The sequence below is a fragment of the Hemicordylus capensis genome, chromosome 5, assembly GCF_027244095.1.
Source record: "Hemicordylus capensis ecotype Gifberg chromosome 5, rHemCap1.1.pri, whole genome shotgun sequence".
NCBI lineage: Eukaryota > Metazoa > Chordata > Lepidosauria > Squamata > Cordylidae > Hemicordylus > Hemicordylus capensis.
The window spans coordinates 125,952,098-125,969,317 of record NC_069661.1 but is presented as its reverse complement, the minus strand read 5'-3'; the positions used below and the strand labels follow the sequence as shown (position 1 = coordinate 125,969,317).

Below are 17,220 nucleotides of genomic sequence, written 5' to 3'. Positions count from 1 at the left end.
GATAATGAATGCTTCAGTCCTGGAGGAATCAGATTTGCCAACTGACCAGATAAAATTGGTGCCAGTGTCTTCAGCAGCCCAAATCAGCAAATGAAGCTTGTCACAGAGACAAGCATTTTCGTCTGCTATTCAAGCTGATGTCAGACAAAAGAGCAGAAACCAGCAAAAGAGTTGACAGCCTTAGAAGTGGATGTTCTGTAACCCAGATTTCACAAGGGCAGCTGCTGGCATTAAGGATCTGAAGCATTAAGGTCTGGAGACTAAAATGCAGAAGATACTGCTCTGTTGACCTACACTCCAATATGAAGGCTTTAGATACGGCAGTGTAGTTTTATACACTGCCGTATCTAAAGCCTTCATATTGGTTGCCAGTTTCAAAGACTGATGGTACACATCCCTGTTCCTCTGTGTCCTACAAAGATTACAGGTGTGAATATATCAAAGCCCCAACAGCAAAGGACCATTAAGTCCCAGCCTCAAATCATGAGGTTCTCAGTTCACCCTTTGGGGTCCCCAACTCCGCTGTCATATTCAAAGAGCAACATTGTACATCACTTCACAGAGAAATACATGTGCCCCAGATACAGGCTATGTCCCCATGGGGTGCTGCATGACTTTTCTGTTGCACAATGCCTAAAGTTACACTACCTCTGCCTTCACATAACACCTCTCTTTAAAGCCCATTGTACTTTTCCTCCAGCTCTCCCTTTTAGTAGCTCCTTCCTGCTTCTCCAAAAAGTTTGCTTTCCCCATCTTCATCAAATGAGATGACTTCTAAATCTTGCTTCCAAAGCAACCCTTTCCCCAGTTATCCATTCCTCTTCAACTCACAAAGCACTTCATCTCACTTCAACTCACAACTGCAACTCACAAAGCACCCCCAGCAAGTCACACAGCTGATGTAGATCATCTGCCTTCATTTTTTCAAATAAGTTTAAACTAGTTTGAAAGCTCTCATGCTTTGCCATAAGTCTCACAGTCTGAAGGGATCTCAAAATCCAAAACATAATACTAGAGGAGAACCTCGGTATTTGTGGGGGTTCTGTTCCGGGCTACAGCCATGGATATGGAAACCATGAATACTGATTAATTGGGCCTATGGGATTGTCGGGGTTAGGTTCCTGGTTGGCCAAAAATTGGCCAAATTTCACCGGAGGGAGGCACTTCTTACTGTGCTCTACTGCTGTGCCCCCCAAATCAGCTGAAAATCAGCAGATTCAGGCCCAAGGCTCATCTAGTCCAGCATCCTGTTTCACACAGTGACCCACCAGAGGCCACTGGAGACCTCCAAAGATATTTCCGGCCACCTCCGACCCACAGATATGCAAGGTTGGAATTCACACACAAACACACACACCTCGTATGATGAGGTCAGGTATCTTTTTCCCGACCGCAGATGCACGTATTCATAGATGTGGAATCCACAGATAACAAGGTCCACCTGTACTAAAACTACATTTCTAACAGTGTTTTCAGAGAGGAGAGCTGCTCTTGTGGTAGCAACCATGACTTGTCCCCTTAGCTAAGCAGGGTCTGCCCTGATTGCATATGAATGGGAGACTACATGTGTGAGCACTGCAAGATATTCACTTAGGGGATGGAGCTGCTCTGGGAAGAGCAGAAGGTTCCAAATTCCCTCCCTGGTATCTCTAAGATAGGGCTGAGAGAGATTCCTGCCTGCAACCTTGGAGAAGCCCCTGCCAGTCTGGGTAGATAATATTGAGCTAGATAGACCAATGGTCTGACTCGGTATATGGCAGCTTCCTATGTTCCTACCCCTTCAACAGACACAGCAATGACAACCCAAATCAAACTGAATCCGGCCGTTCAACACTGCACAGGCTAGCAAGAGACTACAACTTCTTAAGAAAACTTCTTCTTCAAAGTTTTTAATTTGAGACTACAGCTTCTTAAGAAAACTATTTTATAGGCCTCTCCCAACTACAACTGGATGTTCATTGCTTCAGTGTGAGCAGCAGCTTTAAGTACTTCCCCATTGTGCCACAAAACTGATCTACATGAAGCAAAAACAGTCACTGGCAAAAAAATAATAATTCTCCATTTCTGTTTCATGAAAGAACAATCACGCCAGTCCTCAAACAGAGATTGAAATTAGAGATCAGCCCTTCAGCATTATAGGAACACACCTGTTGGCAAATATGTACAGTGAACTAGAAACCTAGTCACCAGGTCTTCCCCACCTCATGAATACAGCTAATTTCAGTGATGCTCTCCCCCCCCCTTTTTTATAAGAGCAGGCATTTCTTCCAGAGTTTTATTTATTTTATTGTACGACTGCAACCCGGTTGAAGAAATGTTAAATGGTTGATTAAAATTTGGTAGTTAATCTTCCCTCCCCACCCCCCATGAAAATATGGCTGAAAGAACACAGTGTTTTTTAGGTTAACATTTAAACCGTGCCAGACAGATGCAATTGCCCTCCATTAACATAAGAACAATCTTGTTAGAATGGAAAAAAAAAAAACACTGGAGAGTGGGGAAAACAGAGGCAGGTGTCTGTTGTCTACAATGGCCAGTCAGATTTGCAACACATACCAATTAATTATTACCCTTCCTACTACGCTTGCCAAGATTGACAACAGAGTGCACAGCAAGTGGGACCTCATTTGGCCACCAGCCCATCCATTCATCTAGCTTCCCTCCCTTCCCATCAAACAGAGAGCAGTGCTCACACAAGTGATCGACAGTCTCTTTAAGCAAGCAAGAGGCTCCCCCTAATGTCTGGCAACAGCAGTGCCCTGTCACTTCCAACGGGGCTGGCCCAGACACGGAGCCTCACAGAATGGAAGAGAGAGGGGAAGAGACGGAGTGGATTGCCTAGCTCAGCTGAGGCACAGGACTTCAACAAGGGAGGGAGGGAGGGACTGTGCATGCACTGGGAAGATGGCCCAATTAATAAGGTCCTCAGTTTTGAAGTAGCATTTTTAAATCAGTAGGACATCCAGCAAATAGCAACATCATAACACGATTAAAAAGTAGAAAAATAACACAACCAAAAAGCAACCAACTCACTAGCACAGAACTAGAACAGCAGCAAAACCCAAAGTCAAACACTAAATAGATCAGTGTTTACTAATAAAATGTGCATCTGCACAGAACCATCTTGAGCATATGTAGTTTAAAGGAGCAGTTAGCATCTGCCAAGGAATTGCATACTTTGGGCACCAATGTTCTGCAACCTCACCCTCCACACTTCAAACCCCTGCTAACCTGGCAAAGAGGCACCTATTAAAAGTGGTGATTCTCTTTATTTAGCAGGGGAGAGTTACTGGCCCCATCCATTGTCCCGCACAGTACCTCCAGCGACTGTTGCTGGTGTCTATCTTATGTTTCTTTTTAGATTGTGAGCCCGAGAACCAGATCCCAAACTGTTTATGGCTTTAAAGTCTAGAAGAGCATCTTGAACTGGGCCCAGAAACCAACTGGGAGCTAATAAAGTTACAATACAGTATGCAATACAGTAAATATGTTCTACAAATAAATAAACAGGCTCCTGTCAGCATCGAACAACTGCTTTTTGCACCCACTGAAGTTTACAGGCACTTTTCAAAGGCAGCTCCATATGCAGCATGACAGTAGTCTGCTCTGGAGATAACTGGAGCACATGTATCTGGTAAGATGGGCCTTTTCCAGGAAACACCATAGGTGGTACTAAAGCTGTGCAGAAGTGCTTCCGACCACATCTGCCATCTGATTATCCAGGCTCAATGCCAGGTTCAGGAATGTTTCCAAATGCTGCACCTGGTCCTTTAGGGCAGGGATCCTCAACGTTGGGCCCCCAGATGTTCTTGGACTTCAACTCCCATAATCCCCAGGCCCAGTGGCCTTTGGATGGGGATTATGGGAGTTGAAGTCCAAGAACATCTGGGGGCCCAACGTTGAGGATCCCTGCTTTAGGGCAAGTGTAACTCCATCCAGAACAGGCTGAATGACTATTCACGCATCCCTCCCACCATTCCACCTTGTCTGGATACAGTTTCACTTTGTAAGCCCGTTATCCAGGTCTTCACTGACCTCTGCCAATAATTCAGGTCTTCCATTGCTCCCCTGGAATTAGACCATATAGAAAGACAGACTATCGTTATTTAGATAGGATAGAAAAGGTGTGAGCATCATCACTGAAGAAACGAAACCTTTCCAGGAGACCTCCTGGCATAAAAACGACATCTGCTTATTAGGAAGCTTTTCCATTGCCCAGCTGTGACCTCAAGACTGACACTGCACCTTTCAATTCACAAAGTAGGAGATGAAGCAGCTATGACTGATTATTGGTGAATTTTAAAAGTATTTTTGAATTCCTCATAGGGAATAATGAGGATTCCAGCAAATATATAGCTTCACATCGGGGTAAAGGGGGTGGCCTAGAGTGGAGTGTGGTGGGTGGTAGTGCCCAAGGTGGGCAAGGAAACTATCAGAATTATTTGAAAGGTATTGGGCAAAGGGCTGATTTTTAAGTGATTTTTGACAATTAAGCATCTTTAAGGTTTTTCTTCTTAGAGAAGAATGGAGGTTTCAGCAGCCCCATAATTGCACTTAGGGGGTGCTAGGGTGGCCAAGAGCAAGTGGTGGTGTAGTGCACAGAGGGTGTCAACCACCCCCATAGGTTGCTAACCCATGGGGTACTGGGTTTTGTTGTTTCTGAGGTGTTCTGAGTGTAGATTTTCTGGTAGCATATGAGATTTTCAATGACAAACCATGAATCCACACCACCACCCCAGTTTGGTTTGAATTCGAACCTGCAACTCAAACCTGATGGCTGGTTCGGTTCAGATTTGAACCATCGAACCGAAATGGTTCAAATTCGAACCAGTTTGCACATCCCTAATTTACAATGGTCATGAGGAGGAAGTTGACCCTTGGGTAGGATATTCCTATAAGTTTTCCTTGTTTGTACAAAAGGAAGGTTGTGAGAACATCAAAATAAAAAGATAAAATATAGGAGAGCAGAGTGTCACATTTATTTTCTAACCCCCGCCCCTGCTTCTTTTTTGCCTATAAGACCCTCCAGTCAGATCATCAGAGTCATGGAATGAAGCCAAAATAGCTCTGTTTAATATGAAGGACCAAAATTCATCTATGGCCTCTTCTTAATGGTGTATGCATTGGGAAGGAGATTCAACCTGGAGCCCTCATAAGAACCTAATTGAATTTATTCAAGGTTGTTCCTTCTGAGATAATTCTAGAAGATTTAATCAATGGATTCACTGTTAATAATATTATTTACCTTGCAACACGGAAAAAAGACGAGTGTGCCTTCTGTTCACTCTTTTCTTTGCAATTTGGCCTGAAACCTTCGCTATTGCAATTAGATCTAGTTTAAAAAAAACACAACAGAAGCAATTAACATTAGACTGCACTTACTGAAGATTAATGTCTTCTCGGGCAACTTTCTACTATCACTGTCAAGATCACAAGGCTCAATTCAGGAGTTATTTCATGTATTTTTAATATATGTCTGTATTTTATGTGTGTGTATGTCTAATTGTATGTCTAATTGCTGTTCATGTGCTGTCTCAGTGCCTAGAGGCTGTCAGGACCTGGATGGGCCAAAACAAGCTCAGGCTTAATCCCTCCAAGACCAAGTTGCTCTTGTTCAGTTTACAATCTGGCCAATTGCTATGTGTGAGTTTATCTCTTGGCAGGGTTGCACTTCCCTTGAGAGAGTCAGTTCAGGATTTGGGGGTCCTTCCGGACTCGCAGCTCCTGCCTGAACAGCAGGTGGAAGCCGTGGCCAGAGGTGCCTTTGCCTAGCTTTGGCTGGCTCGCCAGTTACGTCCTTTTCTCGACTGGCAGAACATGGCAACAGTAACTCATACCTTTGTTATCTCTCGCTTGGATTACTGTAACACACTCTACCTAGGGCTGCCTTTGAAAACGATTTGGAAGTTTCAGCTAGTCCAGAATGCAGCAGCCTGCCTCCTCATGAGTGGCCGTAGATTTGATAGTGTTACACCTCTTTTATGGTCGCTGCACTGGTTGCCTGTTCACTTCTGGGTCCAATTTAAAGTGCTAGTTCTCACCTACAAAACCCTTATGGCACCTGTATATCTCTGGGATCACCTCTCTTGGCCAGTTCTATCCTGTCCTGTGAGACCTACCTTTTTCACCAGGCTTTTGCCCTTTAATTTTTTAATTTATTTATTTTTTTAAATTGTTATTGTTCACTGCCTAGAGTCTTTGGAGGAGGCAGTATACAAGAAATTTTTTAAATCAATCAATTAATTATTTAATGTGATTTTGTAAATGTATATTAAAACATTAAAATCAAATGTAAAACAGTTAAATACTGTAAATAAAAATACTGTAAATAAAACAATTAATAAAAAGAGAAAGCATATCCTCTAAGAAACAGACACTAGTACTCAGACCAATGTTCCCTCTGGGTCACACACGTTTTTTTTATGTCTGCTCAGTTACTTTTAGATCCCGCTCAGAATGAAAGGTCCCATTCTGAATGCATGTGTGCACATATGCTTTGATACTGCTGCCCAGAACAAAATGCATTCTGCACACAAATGTACAAAATTAGAGGGAATACTGAGTCAGCCACAGTTTTCAAAAAGGATGAAGTAAAGACATGTCATTTAGCTTCTCAAAATACTGATAGAGCACATCAAGCCACTCTCCCATAAGAGGTAATTTTATAATATGGGGTCCAACCCAGAAAATCCCGCTATTTGTGGCACCAGCCAATCTCACTTGAGATAGTAGCAGTATCTAACCTGCTGTTCTGCAAATACCTAAAATGACACAAATGCAGCTGCATGTCATTATAGTCACTGGAAATAACGGCTGTAGTGTTGCACAAATGTGTGTGCAATTTTAAGCGTTTGAGTGGAACAGCTCTCTTGGGCAATTATGTCATTTTAACGGTCATAGAAGCATGGAGCGTACAGAAACTGTCCGCAACACACTACACGATCTGTCTAAATGAGAGAGAGAAAATTACACTGCTTGGTCACACACTTTGTAGGCAACAAGATGGATATTAGTGTTCCCTCTACAGTATTCCCTACAGTGTACCCTCTAAGGCTTTTTAGAACTTTAAGGCTTTAAAACTTCCCTCACAAGCTTTTTGGATGTCTGCTCAGTTAATTGTAGATGCCACTCATGTTGAATCAGGAAGGCCCCACTCTGAATGCACGTGCGCACACACTGCCTTGATACTGCTGCTCAGAACAAAACTCATTCAGCACACAGATGAAAAAAAATTAGAGAGAACCTGGGTAAGCTAATAAAAAAAATTGGTTGTGGTTATTGTCTTAGTTTGGATCTGAAATCTTAAGCAATTGGTTAATCTGGCAAAAGTTTTAAATACAAGCTCCCAGGTCCCACAGGAAATCTCTGGTTTATCTGGGGTACAGACTTATTAAAGTTTTCCATCAATGAGATGTCTTCTTCCTACAAGGAGACTGCTATGTCTTTTTGATCTTTGTTAAAATAATTATGGCTGCAATCCTAGGAGTAAGTTCCATTGAAAACAGTAGAACCTAGTTCTAAGCAGCCACGCATAGGACTACAGTGAGACCAAGCAAGCCAGAAGAACGTTTCCATGTCATCCATATATTTAATTCTCATAGACGTGCCTGTGGGGATGCGTCCCGGCAGCAACCCAGATGAAACACCAGATTGGCTGGGAGGTGGGAACCGTTGGGATTGGCTGGGCGGAGGCGGCTTGCAACACGAGCTGAGATGCAGCCGCGGGGGGAAATGACGGCAGCTGCGGTGAGGAAGAGGCGGCAGTGGCTCCAGCCGCACGTTAGCTCCTGCCGCGTTCGGTCGCTGTGAGGAGGCGGTGGTGGCTGCTACCAGCCTAGCCCAGCCGCGGTTGCGACCGTCGCGTCCACGGACTGGGCTGGGAGTAGGCGGGAGGCAGCAGAACAGACTGGCCCTGGCGGGCTGCGAGGGGTGAGGGGAACGGACAGTAACAGTGGTGGCGGGGCCTTTTTTGGCCGCCTGCCGCTTGGAGTGGCCGGGGGCAGCCCGGCCACTGTGAGGAGGCGGCGGCGGGCGGCGGCGGTTGCGACCACCGCAGCCCGGGCTGGGAGGAGGCGGGAAGCACTGCTGGCAGGGGTGAGTGGACAAAATGCGTTAACGGCAGCGGCGGGGCTCTTTTTGGCTGCCCGCCGCCTGGTGTGGCTCTGTGGGGGGGGGAACGGAAGCGGGGAGCACAAGAGAGTGCAGGGCTGGAGGGAGGGGGAGAGAGGAGAGACCTGGGCAGGAGGGGGAAACAGCTGGACTGAAAGCACACAGATGCTCTGTGCAGGTCCGCTAGTAACATAATTAAAGGGCTAAAAGAAAAAGAGTGGAGGGGGGGACCAGTATCTATCACGTGCCAACAGAGCAGAACCAACCAGAGTTTGTCTCTGCTTAACCCTTGACTCATTTCAGCCACAAAGACTGCAGAGGTGCAATTAATCTAACTTTAATTATGGACATGGTAAGAATTCCCATGCACCAGAGTCAGGGCTTGTTACAGATAAAGAATATTCGAACACTATAGATTCATATTACAAACTGGCCAATAATAAGTTTCAGCAGCATCACTAACAATATATCCTGAAGCACGTCTCGTTGCAATTTGATAGCATCTTTTATTTCAACTATTTTTTTATATATTTTGGCATTGTCATGAAAGAGCATCCAGAATGCACCTCCTGAAAAATATTTCCTAATTTATGCAGTTGTATAAATAGCTGACATATCAAAACACAAAGCAATTCAGTGGCTCAGAGAACTTTCTCAAGTGTGGAGCTAAGACAATAATGTCAGGGAAGTATAAACAACCAGTGAGCACGGAAATACTCACTGCCCTTGACTCTGTCAAGCACATCTCAGCTCTTAACTGTAACATGAAGTAATGAAAAGAATAGTAAGAGTAGTAAAATAGTCTTTTAAAATGGTGTTGTAAAAAATTATTAAAAGGAGACCTTTATATAACTTGGAAGACACTATTGATGAGCAGAAAGAAATATGCAAATAGGATGTTATATATCCTTGTGTCACATAAATTAGATGTATTTTGAGGTTCTAACAAACAATTTGCCCAAACTTCATATTTCAAAGGCCTGGTGGGCCATGTGGGAAATAGGATGTTGGACTAGATAGGCCTCGGGCCTGATCCAGCAGTACTGTTCTTATGTTGGCGTCATGCCCAAAGTCCACCTTGCTGGCAGAAATTCATGTCTGCATTACCCCAGCTGGGCAGCTCACCCGCGTTTCAGAGGCCAAGCCAACCAAGGTGGCCAGAAGTGGGGATAAATAGGAAGCAACCTTATATTGAGCCAAATAATTCTCCAGAATTTACTGGGGGATGCTGTCAGTGGCTGAGCCTGGGACCTTCTGCATGTTGCAGTCCTCCCATTGGCAGTAATCTACCTCTCCTTTAGAGGAGGGAAGAGAGTTGGCTAAGGCAAACCAGGGCAAACTCTGCTAGGCAACGGGGAGATTCGCATTTGCTATCAAGGGACAGCCTCCTCTCCCCAGCTATTTAGCTGAGGGTACTTCCTCCTCATTAAAGTGCTAGCCATGCTTAGAATTCATCTGGTAAATCCTACTGGTTGCCTCCTGAGAATTAGCATAGTAAGCTAAGCAACCAAGATAATTGCAGTACTTCCTCCTCTTTAATAGGAGGGGGGGTTGCTAGATGCTTAGCACTGAGTCATGGTCAAAGGTTAACCTGAGACCTAGAGGATTAGCATAGCCACAGGGGTTGAGGAAGGGATCAAGATAAGGGGCCCCTCCAGGGGCTGCTGCCTGTTGGAAGGGACAGGGAGAAAACCAGCCCTCTTTCCCCTGAGTGTAACTTGGGATGTAGGGGGGAAAACCCTTCATTAAGTGGCTGCTGCAGCAGAATAGCACCGAGGACAATTTTAGGCTTGAGCCAATTAGTCCTGTGCAGGAGGGAGGTGAGGCTGTAGCTGCAGTAGCAGGCAGGAGGAGACCTCACCTCACAATGATGCTCAGAGGAGTTCTAAGGAGCAATCGAGATTCTCAGTTTGAGGACTGAAAAAGGCAGTTAGGGTCCTTTGTGTGTCCCCCCCTTTCTTGGGGGGGTTTCTTTTCTTTGGGGGGGGCAGGGAAATTGCAGTGGCACTGTTTAAGGGCCTTCTGTTGACCGCCCCCGCCCCAATGCTTTATGTGGGAACCTGCTAAGGTGTCCCCAGGTTGTTAGCTGCCCATGCCCAGTTGTAGAAAGGGGAAAGGCTCACCGGTAGAAGGATGGATGCAGATTAGAATTTGGGCAGGAGCCCAGGTGGTATGTCTGATCAGGAGCGAAGACAGGAAGGAACTGGAGAATCACACCTGAGCATGCTGGGAGAAGGGGGACGGACTTAAGCTACCTGAAAAACACCTGAGATTTCCTGTCTATTGGGAGCAAGGAGTGGAAGTTAACCTTTGTGAGCCGTGACCTCCTACTTCGAGGGAGAAAACCCAATTTTTCCTTCTGTCCATCTTGGTAAATGTGTGTATGTGATAGCAGCAGACAAGCTGTCCCCATCTTTCCCCCTTGTTATCTTGTTACCTAAATGATGCTAAATACTTTTGGAATCTTTAAAGGAGCTTCTTGGGCTCCTTCTGGTCAGCCCAATTTGGATTCACAGACACATCAACAGGTAAGGTCATGTGTTAACACAAAAGGCAATAACATTTGTCTGACCCTCTGTGCTTAGGGAGTTAATCTTCTTCCCCCATTAGGCCAGTTTGTCAACTTTAACTCTAATTGGCTAAAATCCTTTTTCAGTACAGAAAACTTAAAGGAGTTTTCTGTACTGAGAAAAGACTAAAATAGAGGAAATGTTCCTTTTATACAGAGTTGGAGCATTGCCAAGGAAGTTCAACACAGATGAGTTGGACTTCAGAAGAGGAAACTTCTCAAAAAAGAGGGTACTGGCAAAAAGGAAGCTGAAAGGGAATGTCAGGAAGATCAAATCACTCCAGAAAGCATGGAACTTATTCAAAACCACAATAATAAAAGCTCAGTTGGAATATATACCAAGAAGGAGGAAAGGTACCACCAAGTTCAGGAGGACACCAGCATGGCTAACAAGTAGAGTCAGGAAAGCTATAAAAGGGAAGACGACTTCCTTCAGAAAACAGAAGTCCTGCCCAAATGAAGAGAACAGAAAGGAACATAAACTCTGGTAAAAGAAATGCAAGGAGACAATAAGGAATGAGTATATAACATATATGAGCATATCACTAAAACTGTCAAGGGAGATAACAAAAACTTAAAATATATCAGAAGCAAAAAACTTGCCAGGGTTGGACTCTTATATGATGAGGGTGTGAAAGGGATTATTAAGGAGGATAAGGAGATTGCAGAGAAGCTGAATGAGTTCCTTACATCTGTCTTCACGACAGGGGATACCGACCATATTCCCACTCCGGAACTGAGCTTCTCGGGCTAGGAGGCTGAAGAACTGGGCCAATTTGAGGTGATAGAAGAGGATATTCTAAACTGTCTTTAAAAACTAAAAATAATAATAAATTGCCAAGGCTAGAGGGCATCCACCCAAGAGTTCTGAAGGAACTCAAATGCAAAATTGCTGATCTGTCAGCAAAAATATTCTAGGACTGGAAAGTAGCTAATGTAACTCTGAATTTCAAAAAGGAATCCAGGGGAGATCTGGGAAACTACAGGCCGGTTAACTTAATTTCTGTGCCAGGTAAACTGATAAGAAAGCATACTTAAGGACAAAATTGTCAAACATATAGAAGAACAGGCCTTGCTGGAGAACCAGCATGGCTTCTGCAAGGGCAAATTTTGCCTCACTAACTTTTTGTAGTTCTTTGAGAGTGTCAGCATGCATGTGGATAAAGGTGATCCAGTCAACATAGTATATTTGGACTTCCAAAAAGGTTTTAACAAAGTTCTCCACTAAAGGCTCTTGAGTAAACTTAGCAGTCTCCAACCTCTCCCCCTGTGGTCATTCTTGGTGTTTGCGTTATGTTTCTTTTTATATTGTGAGCCCTTTTGGGACAGGGAACCATCTTATTTATTATTTATTTTTATATGTACAATGTTTTGATAACTTTTGTTGAAAAGTGGCATCTACATATTCGTAGTACAAGTTAGAAGTCTTAAATTTGTTTAGTTTGACTAAAGATTTCTGATCCTTTTAGCCCCTGAGGAGCAGAGTTAAGAATACTGTGCTGACTATCAAGAGCAGGATCTTCTCAGGGTTTCTTGCTACCTGATATTTAAATTGTCCTTTCTTTATATATACAAAAGACAATGGAGGAAAGGGCAATGTTTTTCAACTTCAACAAAACACAATATATGCAACCTTCTGTCTCCCACATATCTCCATATTCTCTCTCAAAGAACATTTACAATGCAACTTATCTCTTCTATAAACTGCCTACAAACACCAAACTCCATTGCAGAAGAGAACTATTATTTGTACCCGAGTGTGATTTCTCATTCTTATCTGCAGTTTAAAATAGACATTTTTCAAAGTCAAATATATTTTGCTCTGTATTAAAGTCTTTCAAGGTCAGGATTTGTGATTATTTCACTCGTACAAATTAGATGCCTGAGACTACAAGTTTGGGAAGAAAGGAAATTTGCAATAGCAGTACCAGATAATATACTATGGTATCATGTTCAGCAACAATGACAATCTAGAATTGCATTCCTACATAGATAAGGAATATGCTGACAAATCAAATCTTTCTTAACCCTCAAGCATAAGAATCACTATACCAAAGATGTTCTGATATGACAAATTACAGTTGGCTGAGTGGGTAATATTCCTCCCCACTACTAGCAGCAGAACTTGTGAATTTTTTACCCCCAGTGTAGTGAATTGTGGTAGGAGATATGAGACAACTTTTCTTTGGATCTAACAGCCAGCCCCAAAATTTAGAAGCCAAATTCATTTTTGTTCCTGTCCCTGCTCCATGGGGAGATCAACTCCCAGCCTTGCTTGTCTTCCCCCCCCCCCACCGCCCCCGCTAAAGAACTGCATGTGCACTATCTCGGTAACCTTTAAAACAATCAGTGGCATGTTGATTTCAGAAGCAGTCTAACGACACACACTGGAAACCCTCATTTGAAACCTTCAGTAGCACTTTTGCAATTGAGCTAATAAGCAACAATACTAGTGATAGTGCCAAGGCAAAGAGAGTACAGGTGCAGGATGCCCCGACCCCCAGCAGTGCTACACTCAATGCATATAAACCATACACATGCATTAGCAGGGTTACCATACATCCTCATTTCCCTGGACAAGTCCTCATTTCCATGAAACAGGAATATCCTTGAAGAAAGGCAATCTTTCCTGTATTTGCTCACAAGTGGCCAGGCCTACTAGTTTTCAGAGGCAAGGGCTAGAAATCCATGAAAGAAAGCGGCAGGGCCTCCTGTGCATGGTGGGCAGACCAGAACTACATTGCTCCAACAGCCAGTTCTACTGGGTGGGGTAGTTCTCCACCAAAAACAATGCATGGACTTGGCTGCCCAGGTCTCCAGAGACCAAGTCTACAGCTGACCACTCAAGTCCACTTGCGAACCCAGCCTCCACTGAGCAATGATTATTAGCTACACCCCTGTCGACCGCTGCCAATGTAGCTGCCCCATTCAAGTCAATTCATAGATCTGAACTCCATACTAGGGATTTGCACAAACCTGTTCGGAGGCCCTTTTATGAGCCTCCAAACAGGTTCAAACAGCCAGCAGTTTGGGTGGTTCAAAGGTGAGGGGGAAACCTTTAAGGCGGGGGGATACCTTTAATGGCACGGGGGAGGGTGCTCTTACCCCTCCCACAGCATTTCGCCCACAGGTGCTGCAAGTTAAAAGGGTTCGGCGGAGCAGCAGCATACCTCACTGCCACTCCTTTCCCGCATCAGACTGGAAGTAACTGGAAGTACCTGGTGCACGTGCACATGTCATGTGCGTGCCCAATGTGTGCGCGAGCGAGTGTGATGTGTGCACGCATGCACCCAACATGCACATGCACACCAGTACTTCCGATTACCTCCAGTCCAGCAAAGGAACAGGGTGGTAGGGAGGTACGTTGCCACTCCGCCGGCCCCTTTTAACTTGCAGCGCCAGCAGGGGAAACGTGGCAGAAGGGATAAGAACACCCTCCCCCACCCTTAAAGGTACCCCTCCACCTTCGAGCCACCAACATCACCCTGCCGCCGGTTCCATGCATTCCATTCTTATAAAGGTGGTGGGAAGGGTGTCCTCATTTTTCACCTTGAAAATGTGATAGCTTTTTGCATTAGCCATTGTATAATTTGGCATCGCTATTCAGTACTATGCTGTAGGGGTGTGCACAAAATGGGTTTGTGTTTCATTTCAAACTCAAAAGGGAATGCAAAATCCTCAAAACATTTCATCAAAACACCCTTAGCAGCAACAAGCTTAGCCATAAGCTCAACTACAGCAATGTCTTCAGCCAAATTTCAACTGAGTACACCTTGCAATGCAGATTGCAGACCAGACCAGAGCATTGAGTGAAGCACAAGTTAGTCTCAAGACCAGACACGGAGCACATCTCAAGCAATCACCAAGAAAACAGTACACACACACACACACACAAAGAGCTGAACTGCCATTGTCCATTTCTCACCACAGCACACACAAAAAAACCCAAGCCACAACTCCGGCAGGCACCCAAGTTCTGCCTTTGTCAATCTGAGATCCAGCAAAACCAGATAGTTATAGCAGCATAGTACAGCATACTCAGTGCTGAGAAAAGAAACCTTCCTTCCTTCCATCCTGTCTGCCACAAAGAGACAGGAGGAGAGAGCAGTCAGGGTCTGGTGGACCAATGGTCTGAAAAGAAAAATCTTATCATACCATGAGAAGAACTCTTCTTTCTTTTCTTCTTCTCCAGTGTAAATCTCTGCCTGACTGCCTCTGACTGCCTCTGGATAACACCATGGCCTCAGATTGGTACTGGGCCCCAGCTCTCAGCCTGACAAATGGGTCAATGACTCAGGATTTGTTAAGCCCTGTGTTAAAACTGTTAGGTTTCATCAGGAACCCTTTCTATAATATTGTGACTGCTGCAAAACCCCTGAGCATCTGCCATGGAAACCCTGTGCACTAAGAAAGATTCTGGAGAACATACTCAGCCCAGATAAGGAGAGCTAGTCTTGTGTTAGCAAGCATGACTTGTCCCCTTAGCTAAGCAGGGTCCACCCTGGTTGCATACAAATGGGAGACTTGATGTGTAAGCACTGCAAGATATTCCCCTCAGGGGATGGAGCTGCTCTGGGAAGAGCAGAAGGTTCCAAATTCCCTCCCTGGTATCTCTAAGATAGGGCTGAGAGAGATTCCTGCCTGCAGCCTTGGAGAAGCCACAGCCAGTCTGTGTAGACAATACTGAGCTAGATAGACCAATGGTCTGATGCAGTATATGGCAGCTTCCTATGTTCCAGATGAGGCACAGGTCAGGCCAACTGCATCACCCTGCAGCAATTCAGAATACTCCCTAGGAGAATATATCTCAATATTCCCTTGCATTGGCAGATTACAATCAAGGGTGGCTCTAGAGAAGTCCCCCATTTCTGTTTCAGAAATCTAACACATGGGACGCAGCTTGCCTACCCAGAAATACAGTTTGTGTTTTCTGTGCCCGCCCCATGCTCAATTTTTCTCCCCTAATACCACCACCAATTACAAAAGATTGGTAGTAGAGGACAAGCTATCATTCAGAGAAACTCATATGCCATTATTGACCCTCCCACTGAAGAGGTCACAATAAACTTTAAAGAAACCTTAGGGTTACTCAGGGCACAGTTTGGAAAAACCTGCTCTAAAGGAGCTGAGGATAGATCAGTTTATTGAGAAATGAAAAAGTAACTCAGTACCCACTGGTTGCGTTCAGATGCAACACTATATCATGACTAAACCATGATTTAACATTACTGACACAAACCTCAGATTAGTGCACTTCCCCCCACTTGGTGTATAAAAGGATAAAATGTGCAGCTTCTCTTCTCTGCTGTTTGTGAATAAACTGGGATCCTGGATTAACACAAACTATTGTTAGAACAGACCAGGATTTGTTAGGTTTTGATGTGATAACAAATCATGATAGGTCTTCAACCATGTGTCAGTGTCTCAGGGTCCCCTCTGTGGGGTGATCCCAGGAGGGCCAAGGTTGGTCCTTCCTGACTGACCTTAGAGTCCCTACCGGAGGGGATTACAGCACCCTGGGTCTTCCTTCAAGCAAACATCCCCTGCAGTTGGGCCTCTCTCCAGAGAACCCAAATTTGCCCAGCATGGGATAGAGAGCTCCTCATCATTAGCTGACCCTCCCCTAACTAAGCCTGAGCAGGTCACTTCTAGATTCTCAATTTCTGGTTCTGGGAGCTCCACCCCACGCCCAACTCCGCTATGCCTGGGCCCACCGCGGCGGCATTTGTCTGCCCACTGTGGGGTCTGGGCATGGTTCCCAGCATCAGCCCACCCCACCTGTTCCCTTTCCCCCCTCAACTCCTTCAGGCACAGCTACAATCAGCTGTGACCCTATGGATGGAGAGAACCCTGCCTTACCATTGTCTTTGGGGGATAGTAAATTTTCCGCAGCAGCTCTAGTGGGCTCCCCAACACCATGAAGTGAAGATGTACATTGCCATCTTAGATATGAAAGCAGGGAGAAAACATAAGCTTGAGGTTCATGCTAGTAATGTTAAGCCATGGCTGAATTGTGTTTTAGTGTTACATCTAGACTGGCTATTGTGACTAGCAAGGAATTTCTGTGGACAGGCTGGTAGGAATTTTGGTTTGCAGACTCTTCCTTGGAATTAGGAAGTGAGACTATTGACAAAGCTACATTTTCCCCATGGCTTGGCATAGTGTTCTGAAATTGGGCTCAGACGTAGGACAGGCTAGCAGGACTCTGTATTGATTTTGAAGTAGATCAGTCAATCTTTTGATTTTAAATTGTTTCTGAATTAAAAAAAACTTCAAAAAAAAGTCAAAGTCCTTTAAATGGCTTGTTTTGTGGCAGAAAATTAAAAAATTCTGGAACTGAAGGCCCCCCTCTCCCCCCCACCAGCTTGGCCACCCCCATCTGAAGGAATCTAGTCTTTGCCTTCATACAAAAGTGCAAAATGACCCCCACACACACACAAACCTTTGCCCAGCCCTTCACATTTTCAGAATGGCTGGGCTTAGAACTCTGAAATGGGACACACATGTAGTTCAAGATGGCAGGACTGTGCATTTTAAGTTCA

General features: G+C 44.7%; 1 protein-coding gene across 5 annotated transcripts in view; it reads right to left on the bottom strand.

Moving 5' to 3' along the window:
• TSPAN9 (tetraspanin 9) overlaps positions 1 to 17,220 on the bottom strand; it is a 419,005-nt gene that overhangs the window by 326,857 nt on the left and 74,928 nt on the right. For 3 of the 5 annotated variants that reach the window (XM_053256312.1, XM_053256314.1, XM_053256311.1), the window contains exon 2: positions 5,246 to 5,332. The exons of the other annotated variants lie outside the window; for them this stretch is intronic. The gene's annotated coding sequence lies outside the window, so the exon portion shown is untranslated. The remainder of the gene's footprint in view (positions 1 to 5,245; positions 5,333 to 17,220) is intronic. 5 annotated transcript variants of the gene reach the window in all.